The sequence below is a fragment of the Electrophorus electricus genome, unplaced genomic scaffold (assembly GCF_041902795.1).
Source record: "Electrophorus electricus isolate QZ-2024a unplaced genomic scaffold, ASM4190279v1 Scaffold409, whole genome shotgun sequence".
Classification (NCBI taxonomy): Eukaryota; Metazoa; Chordata; class Actinopteri; order Gymnotiformes; family Gymnotidae; genus Electrophorus; species Electrophorus electricus.
Genome location: NW_027658703.1, coordinates 417 through 10,000, shown reverse-complemented (window position 1 = coordinate 10,000; position 9,584 = coordinate 417). Strand labels below are relative to the sequence as shown.

The window sequence follows — 9,584 nt, the reverse complement described above, 5'->3', positions numbered from 1 at the left end:
GGCTCTGGAAGTCTATTTCTAGGCTTATATAAAGGGTCAAACTTCTTGAAGTGTGCCCAGGCCCAGAGCTACTTTGCTGGGCATGACTGTGTTTGACCTCTGGGGCCTGGAAGTCTGGTAGTAGTAGTATGATTTAAAGGCACAAAGTGATTGAAGTGTGCCCAGGCCCAGAGCTACTTTGCTGGGCATGACTGTGTTTGACCTCTTGGGCCTGGAAGTCTGGTAGTAGTAGTAGTAGTAGTAGTAGTAGTAGTAGTAGTAGTATGATTTAAAGGTACAAAGTGAATGAAGTGTGCCCAGGCCCAGAGCTACTTTGCTGGGCATGACTGTGTTTGACGTCTTGGGCCTGGAAGTCTGGTAGTAGTAGTATGATTTAAAGGTACAAAGTGAATGAAGTGTGCCCAGGCCCAGAGCTACTTTGCTGGGCATGACTGTGTTTGACCTCTTGGCTCTGGAAGTCTATTTCTAGGCTTATATAAAGGGTCAAACTTCTTGAAGTGTGCCCAGGCCCAGAGCTACTTTGCTGGGCATGACTGTGTTTGACCTCTGGGGCCTGGAAGTCTGGTAGTAGTAGTATGATTTAAAGGCACAAAGTGATTGAAGTGTGCCCAGGCCCAGAGCTACTTTGCTGGGCATGAATGTGTTTGAACTCTTGGGCCTGGAAGTCTATTTCTAGGCTTATATAAAGGGTCAAACTTCTTGAAGTGTGCCCAGGCCCAGAGCTACTTTGCTGGGCATGACTGTGTTTGACCTCTTGGGCCTGGAAGTCTGGTAGTAGTAGTAGTAGTAGTAGTAGTAGTAGTAGTAGTAGTAGTAGTATGATTTAAAGGTACAAAGTGAATGAAGTGTGCCCAGGCCCACAGCTACTTTGCTGGGCATGACTGTGTTTGACCTCTTGGGCCTGAAAGTCTATTTCTAGGCTTATATAAAGGGTCAAACTTCTTGAAGTGTGCCCAGGCCCAGAGCTACTTTGCTGGGCATGACTGTGTTTGACCTCTGGGGCCTGGAAGTCTGGTAGTAGTAGTATGATTTAAAGACACAAAGTGATTGAAGTGTGCCCAGGCCCAGAGCTACTTTGCTGGGCATGAATGTGTTTGAACTCTTGGGCCTGGAAGTCTGGTAGTAGTAGTATGATTTAAAGGTACAAAGTGAATGAAGTGTGCCCAGGCCCAGAGCTACTTTGCTGTGCATGACTGTGTTTGACCTCTTGGCTCTGGAAGTCTATTTCTAGGCTTATATAAAGGGTCAAACTTCTTGAAGTGTGCCCAGGCCCAGAGCTACTTTGCTGGGCATGACTGTGTTTGACCTCTGGGGCCTGGAAGTCTGGTAGTAGTAGTATGATTTAAAGGCACAAAGTGATTGAAGTGTGCCCAGGCCCAGAGCTACTTTGCTGGGCATGATTCTGTGACCTCTTGGGTCTGGAAATGTGGTACTTTGAAGGATTAAAAGAGTGAAACGGTCTGAAGTGTGCGCAGGTGTAAAGCAACCTTGCTAGGCATGAAGGTGTGACCTCCAGGGCCTGGAAGTCTGGTGGTAGTAGTAGTATGATTTAAAGGCACAAAGTGATTGAAGTGTGCCCAGGCCCAGAGCTACTTTGCTGGGCATGACTGTGTTTGACCTCTTGGGCCTGGAAGTCTGGTGGTAGTAGTAGTATGATTTAAAGGCACAAAGTGAATGAAGTGTGCCCAGGCCCAGAGCTACTTTGCTGGGCATGACTGTGTTTGACCTCTTGGGCCTGGAAGTCTGGTAGTAGTAGTAGTAGTAGTAGTAGTAGTAGTAGTAGTAGTATGATTTAAAGGTACAAAGTGAATGAAGTGTGCCCAGGCCCAGAGCTACTTTGCTGGGCATGACTGTGTTTGACCTCTTGGCTCTGGAAGTCTATTTCTAGGCTTATATAAAGGGTCAAACTTCTTGAAGTGTGCCCAGGCCCAGAGCTACTTTGCTGTGTATGACTGTGTGACCTCTTGGCCCTGGAATTCTGGTGGTAGTAGTAGTATGATTTAAAGGCACAAAGTGATTGAAGTGTGCCCAGGCCCAGAGCTACTTTGCTGGGCATGACTGTGTTTGACCTCTTGGGCCTGGAAGTCTGGTAGTAGTAGTATGATTTAAAGGCACAAAGTGATTGAAGTGTGCCCAGGCCCAGAGCTACTTTGCTGGGCATGAATGTGTTTGAACTCTTGGGCCTGGAAGTCTATTTCTAGGCTTATATAAAGGGACAAACTTCTTGAAGTGTGCCCAGGCCCAGAGCTACTTTGCTGTGTATGACTGTGTGACCTCTTGGCCCTGGAATTCTGGTGGTAGTAGTAGTAGTAGTAGTATGATTTAAAGGTACAAAGTGAATGAAGTGTGCCCAGGCCCAGAGCCAGGCCTGGGCAGCAGGGGGCGCTCCTGGCCATGCCCAGCGAGTTTCGTGCGAATCGGACCTGGTCCGGAAGAGATACGAAGGGAAAACTCATTACTCGTCGGGGTGGCACATCCAGGCTCTCGACCCTCCCAAAGCGTCCGACCAGGGTGCACCCTGCCGGGCATGGTTAGCCGCCAGCCCCCTTCCTGGAGGTCTGGTTGGCACGGGGTTTTGATTTATCGGTTTCATATCTCTGGGCTCCTTGGGAGCAGAAAGTCGGTTGAGGGCCCTTTGGAAAGAGCCGGGGCTGCCGTTTAACGCTGTCCAAGCGGCAGGCGAAGCGCACCCACCGTTTTTACGCTATGATTTTTTAAAACCGCCGGGGCGGCAAACACAGGGCCGGTCGGGTTTGAAGACGAATATCTCTTCGGCCCTTGGGAGGAGAGAAGCAGCGCGGGTCACCTTTGAACGCGCTCGCTGCCAGGAACGTCTGGCGTAAAAGTTTCGTGGGAATCGGACGTTCCTAGGCTGAGAAGCGAGCGCCCGCCCTCGGGCGGTCGGGGGCCCCTTTCTCATTCCCCGTCTGGGCTAAAAATACGAGGTCGGACCCGATGGACTCGGGAGACTGGAGAGTACCAGGGAGACCCTGGAAGCAGGCGACCCGACCCACGCTTCGCTGTCTCCTCGGCCCTCGGGAGTAGAAGCGCGGGGACGGTGGCGTGGGCAGCAGGGGGCGCTCCTGGCCATGCCCAGCGAGTTTCGTGCGAATCGGACCTGGTCCGGAAGAGATACGAAGGGAAAACTCATTACTCGTCGGGGTGGCACATCCAGGCTCTCGACCCTCCCAAAGCGTCCGACCAGGGTGCACCCTGCCGGGCATGGTTAGCCGCCAGCCCCCTTCCTGGAGGTCTGGTTGGCACGGGGTTTTGATTTTTCGGTTTCATATCTCTGGGCTCCTTGGGAGCAGAAAGTCGGTTGAGGGCCCTTTGGAAAGAGCCGGGGCTGCCGTTTAACGCTGTCCAAGCGGCAGGCGAAGCGCACCCACCGTTTTTACGCTATGATTTTTTAAAACCGCCGGGGCGGCAAACACAGGGCCGGTCGGGTTTGAAGACGAATATCTCTTCGGCCCTTGGGAGGAGAGAAGCAGCGCGGGTCACCTTTGAACGCGCTCGCTGCCAGGAACGTCTGGCGTAAAAGTTTCGTGGGAATCGGACGTTCCTAGGCTGAGAAGCGAGCGCCCGCCCTCGGGCGGTCGGGGGCCCCTTTCTCATTCCCCGTCTGGGCTAAAAATACGAGGTCGGACCCGATGGACTCGGGAGACTGGAGAGTACCAGGGAGACCCTGGAAGCAGGCGACCCGACCCACGCTTCGCTGTCTCCTCGGCCCTCGGGAGTAGAAGCGCGGGGACGGTGGCGTGGGCAGCAGGGGGCGCTCCTGGCCATGCCCAGCGAGTTTCGTGCGAATCGGACCTGGTCCGGAAGAGATACGAAGGGAAAACTCATTACTCGTCGGGGTGGCACATCCAGGCTCTCGACCCTCCCAAAGCGTCCGACCAGGGTGCACCCTGCCGGGCATGGTTAGCCGCCAGCCCCCTTCCTGGAGGTCTGGTTGGCACGGGGTTTTGATTTATCGGTTTCATATCTCTGGGCTCCTTGGGAGCAGAAAGTCGGTTGAGGGCCCTTTGGAAAGAGCCGGGGCTGCCGTTTAACGCTGTCCAAGCGGCAGGCGAAGCGCACCCACCGTTTTTACGCTATGATTTTTTAAAACCGCCGGGGCGGCAAACACAGGGCCGGTCGGGTTTGAAGACGAATATCTCTTCGGCCCTTGGGAGGAGAGAAGCAGCGCGGGTCACCTTTGAACGCGCTCGCTGCCAGGAACGTCTGGCGTAAAAGTTTCGTGGGAATCGGACGTTCCTAGGCTGAGAAGCGAGCGCCCGCCCTCGGGCGGTCGGGGGCCCCTTTCTCATTCCCCGTCTGGGCTAAAAATACGAGGTCGGACCCGATGGACTCGGGAGACTGGAGAGTACCAGGGAGACCCTGGAAGCAGGCGACCCGACCCACGCTTCGCTGTCTCCTCGGCCCTCGGGAGTAGAAGCGCGGGGACGGTGGCGTGGGCAGCAGGGGGCGCTCCTGGCCATGCCCAGCGAGTTTCGTGCGAATCGGACCTGGTCCGGAAGAGATACGAAGGGAAAACTCATTACTCGTCGGGGTGGCACATCCAGGCTCTCGACCCTCCCAAAGTGTCCGACCAGGGTGCACCCTGCCGGGCTAAGAGAACAGCCAGGTGAACCCTGGAGGTTCCGAACTCCAGACCCCTGGACCCGACGGCTCAGTCCGCCTCAGGTGCACTACAGAGGTCCTCGGGCTGTCCCTGAGTGCATTAAAACGGAAATCAGAATTACTCCCCCGGGTGGCACTTCCAGGCTCTCGACCCTCCCAAAGTGTCCGACCAGGGTGCACCCTGCTGGGCATGGTTAGCCGCCAGCCCCCTTCCTGGAGGTCTGGTTGGCACGGGGTTTTGCAAATAGGTCCCGTCGGGTATATGGGAGAGCAAAGAGAATCAATGGGGTCCAAGCACTAAATTCATCCAGTGGCGTTCTCTGGAAGCCCAAGGGGAGTCCGAGGGGTGTTCGGCCGGCAAGGGGAGCTCTCCCTCGGACACATGATCAAACGCCTGTCCCCTACCGGAAAGTGGTGTGCTCTGGATGCCCCCCCCCCCCCCCATCCCCCGAGGGGGGTGCTTATCCCGCGAGGGGAGCCCTCCTCGGGTTAAGTGAACCATCATGCCGATTCCCCTATGGAAGTGGGCACATCCAGGCACACAGTCTGCTTTGCTCTCCCCGACCCGAGTGCGTCTGTTGGGCTGAGTGTACGCCCAGGCAACTGGATCCAATGGCTCAGTCCGCCGCAGCGTGCTTCGACGATGGGTCGTACAGCCATGCCACCAGGGTGGGCGTGTTTGTAAATGTACCAGTGGATTCTCGTCGGCCTGCCACATCCATGGTATCGACCCACCAGGCCTGTCCGACCAGGGGTTGACCCTGGACGGGCACGGTCTGTGGTTTGGCCCTTGTCCTAGATGAAATCGGGCACGGGGTTTTCTGGCCAGGTACCATCGGGTTACTGGGAGAGCGGCTTCGGTCTCCAGGTGAGACCAATGGTGAAGCAGCACGAGGCAATGGAGAGCATGCAAAGCGATGGGGAAGCCATGCACGGCAATGGCCACGAAAAAAAAAAAAAAATCACCACGGAAGGAACGTGAAGAACAAGGAGGAGTGTAGTGACACTGCCCAAAGCTGCCCGGTGTTGCAGGGGTCTATTGGTGTGTTGCTTCCTTGTTTGGTAGAGTGGAGTACCAGACCCGCCAGGGGTAGGCAAACCATTCCCCCTACGGTAAGTGAGGAGCCAGCCATTTGACGAGCGGGTGTCCACGTGTACGGGTGCGAGCGCTATCCCCCCACACGGGGTTAGGCCACGGCCTTAGGTGGACGTCTGCCGACCAGCCCCGGCTGATCCAGAACTTCTGATGTGGAGAGCGGTTTTGACAGATCCTCCCTGGTTCTAGCGGGTCAAGCCTCTGATGGGGGGTGGGGGTTATTTGTAACCCATCCCAGAACTCTCTGGGGGAGACTCAGACGGCCAGTCTGTCTACTCAGTTGTCCTATACTGGTGTCTGTGGTTTGGGAGGAAGGGAGTGCCCTGCTTTGTTGGCCTCCTCTTCAAACCTACCTGGGCCCACGAATCACTCTTCTTGGTTACATCACGAAACGTAGGTTGAGCGAGGCTAGGGGGGAGGGAATTCGACGAGGTCTTTCCCTTGTCCCCCCACCAGCGGCCCACGAAAATCAAAACGGCGTGAAGAGAGGGAACGCCGAAAGCACCTGGAGTCGGCCGTCCGCACCTCCGGAGGAGGTGGACGGGGTACGGTGCGGGCATGACCGGATGGGACAGCTTTGCATCAAGGTGAGAGGTCGGCGTCCGAAGGCCAGAGGGCGGTGCGCGAGCACGTTTACACTGGCCGCGGAAGCTGTCCTGGGTAGCCCTGTATGGCGTCTGGACCTGACGGCGCACGCACTTACAACCCGCTGCTTCCTAGCCCCCGGAAGGGGAGGCGGATGTCACTCGTGGTTCATCCCAGACCACGGTGCAAACTACCTGGTTGATCCTGCCAGTAACATATGCTTGTCTCAAAGATTAAGCCATGCAGGTCTAAGTGCACACGGCCGGTACAGTGAAACTGCGAATGGCTCATTAAATCAGTTATGGTTCCTTTGATCGCTCCACACGTTACTCGGATAACTGTGGTAATTCTAGAGCTAATACATGCAAACGAGCGCTGACCCTTCGGGGGATGCGTGCATTTATCAGACCCAAAACCCATCCGGGGGGCTCGGGCCCCCCGGCCGCTTTGGTGACTCTAGATAACCTCGGGCCGATCGCGCGCCCTCCGCGGCGGCGACGTCTCATTCGAATGTCTGCCCTATCAACTTTCGATGGTACCATAGTCGGCTACCATGGTGACCACGGGTAACGGGGAATCAGGGTTCGATTCCGGAGAGGGAGCCTGAGAAACGGCTACCACATCCAAGGAAGGCAGCAGGCGCGCAAATTACCCATTCCCGACACGGGGAGGTAGTGACGAAAAATAACGATACAGGTCTCTTTCGAGGCCCTGTAATCGGAATGAGCGTATCCTAAACCCATGGGTGAGGACCCATTGGAGGGCAAGTCTGGTGCCAGCAGCCGCGGTAATTCCAGCTCCAATAGCGTATATTAAAGTTGCTGCAGTTAAAAAGCTCGTAGTTGGATGTCGGGAGTGGGCTGGCGGTCCGCCGCGAGGCGTGCCACCGCCTGTCTCAGACCCTGTCTCCCGGTGCCCCCCGGATGCCCTTGGCTGGGTGTCCGGACGGGGCTCGGAGCGTTTACTTTGAAAAAATTAGAGTGTTCAAAGCGGGCCCGCTTCTCGCCTGAATACCTGAGCTAGGAATAATGGAATAGGACTCCGGTTCTATTTTGTGGGTTTCCTGAACCAGGGCCATGATTAAGAGGGACGGCCGGGGGCATTCGTATTGCGCCGCTAGAGGTGAAATTCTTGGACCGGCGCAAGACGGACGAAAGCGAAAGCATTTGCCAAGAATGTTTTCATTAATCAAGAACGAAAGTCGGAGGTTCGAAGACGATCAGATACCGTCGTAGTTCCGACCGTAAACTATGCCGACCCGCGATCCGGCGGCGTTATTCCCATGACCCGCCGGGCAGCGTGAGGGAAACCACGAGTCTGTGGGTTCCGGGGGGAGTATGGTTGCAAAGCTGAAACTTAAAGGAATTGACGGAAGGGCACCACCAGGAGTGGAGCCTGCGGCTTAATTTGACTCAACACGGGAAACCTCACCCGGCCCGGACACGGAAAGGATTGACAGATTGATAGCTCTTTCTCGATTCTGTGGGTGGTGGTGCATGGCCGTTCTTAGTTGGTGGAGCGATTTGTCTGGTTAATTCCGATAACGAACGAGACTCCGGCATGCTAAATAGTTACGCGGCCCTCCGCGGTCGGCGTCAAACTTCTTAGAGGGACAAGTGGCGTTCAGCCACGCGAGATGGAGCAATAACAGGTCTGTGATGCCCTTAGATGTCCGGGGCTGCACGCGCGCCACAATGGTTGGATCAGCGTGTGCCTACCCTACACCGAGAGGTGCGGGTAATCCGCTGAACCCCATTCGTGATGGGGACTGGGGATTGCAATTATTCCCCATGAACGAGGAATTCCCAGTAAGCGCGGGTCATAAGCTCGCGTTGATTAAGTCCCTGCCCTTTGTACACACCGCCCGTCGCTACTACCGATCGGATGGTTTAGTGAGGTCCTCGGATCGGCCCCGCCGGGGCTCCTCGCGGGCCTTGGCGGAGCGCCGAGAAGTCGATCAAACTTGACTATCTAGAGGAAGTAAAAGTCGTAACAAGGTTTTCGTAGGTGAACCTGCGAAAGGATCATTAACGGGTAACGCTGTCCGGCGTGCCTCCTCTCCCGACCCCCTCGACTTCGCCGTCCCCCCGCGTCGGGGCCCAGGGTCGAAAGGGTCTTCGGGGTTGCTGTTACACGTGGTCGCTTGCAGGTCAGGCTGGACAGAAGGCATAAAGGAGGAGCCTAGTCCCTCCCACCCCTTCCTCGTCCTCCGCCTCTTCCTCCGCGTCGTCCTTCAGCACCCCCCCCCCGCAGGCCCCGGTATTCTCTGGGTTCCAGCGCGAGAGACGCGTCGTTCAAAAAACTCGGCGTCCCCGCTCGTCGGGCGAAGGCCGGTTTCCCCTCACCTTGCCGGCAGGAGAAGCGCCTGCGAGTCGAGCGGGTCGTACGGGTCCGTCCCGCGCCCTCCCTCTCGCTCGCACGGCCGCTGCCTCCGTCCACCGCGAGGGGTTTTCCTATTTTGTTGTCCTTGTCATTCATCCCCGTCCCCTTGCTCGCTGACGAGCGGACTTTCCGGGGGGGGTTGCGAGCGCTGCTCCTCGTGGGGCAGGCCATGGCCCTTCCTGTGTTCGTCCGCCCACCGGCGTCCTGGGGCGTGGTGGTGGTGGGTGGCGCAGCCGGTTCCCCTGCTTCTCTCTCTCAGAAAGGAGTCTCAGGGGGACCCCCGGCAGGTACCTAGGGCTTGGCCCACGCTACGTGAGTTCCACCCCTTTCGAGGGGTCGGACGGGGCGGGCGCGGAGGGCCGCGGTTCAAAGACTGACTCGTCTGCCACGTGGGGCGTGTGGGCAAAGCGCAACCCCGCGCCCGTTTCAACACTCGCAGACGGGGGCGCCTGACCGGTTGGTGAAACCTTTTAAACCTGTCTTTGTAGTCGTGGTGAAAGACCTAAACTGAGCCTGAAATAAAAGAGTACAACTCTTAGCGGTGGATCACTTGGCTCGTGCGTCGATGAAGAACGCAGCCAGCTGCGAGAACTAATGTGAATTGCAGGACACATTGATCATCGACATTTCGAACGCACATTGCGGCCCCGGGTCCATCCCGGGGCTACGCCTGTCTGAGGGTCGCTATTCCTATCTGTCGGACCTGCCTTCTCAGGCGGGACCGCGGTTGGAGGTTCGTAGGTGGGGGGGTGCCCCCTGGCCTCCGTCTTCCTAAAAGCAGACGGTTCCCGGTCGCTGTCTCGGTGAGATCCGGTCGGTGGGTTCGCTGCGGTTGAGTGCCCGTTCTCCGTGCACAAGCTTCTCCTCCCCCGCTTCGGTTCGTTTCGGTTCGTTTCGG

At 56.8% G+C, this 9,584-nt stretch overlaps 2 non-coding genes across 2 annotated transcripts; both read left to right on the top strand.

Moving 5' to 3' along the window:
- Positions 1-6,495: 6,495 nt before the first annotated feature.
- Positions 6,496-8,334, top strand: LOC145655948 (18S ribosomal RNA). The gene has a single exon (XR_014121765.1). It is a non-coding gene; the product is annotated as an 18S ribosomal RNA (ribosomal RNA).
- Positions 8,335-9,216: 882 nt separating this feature from the next.
- Positions 9,217-9,370, top strand: LOC145655945 (5.8S ribosomal RNA). Its single transcript, XR_014121762.1, has one exon. It is a non-coding gene; the product is annotated as a 5.8S ribosomal RNA (ribosomal RNA).
- The last annotated feature ends 214 nt before the right edge of the window (positions 9,371-9,584 follow it).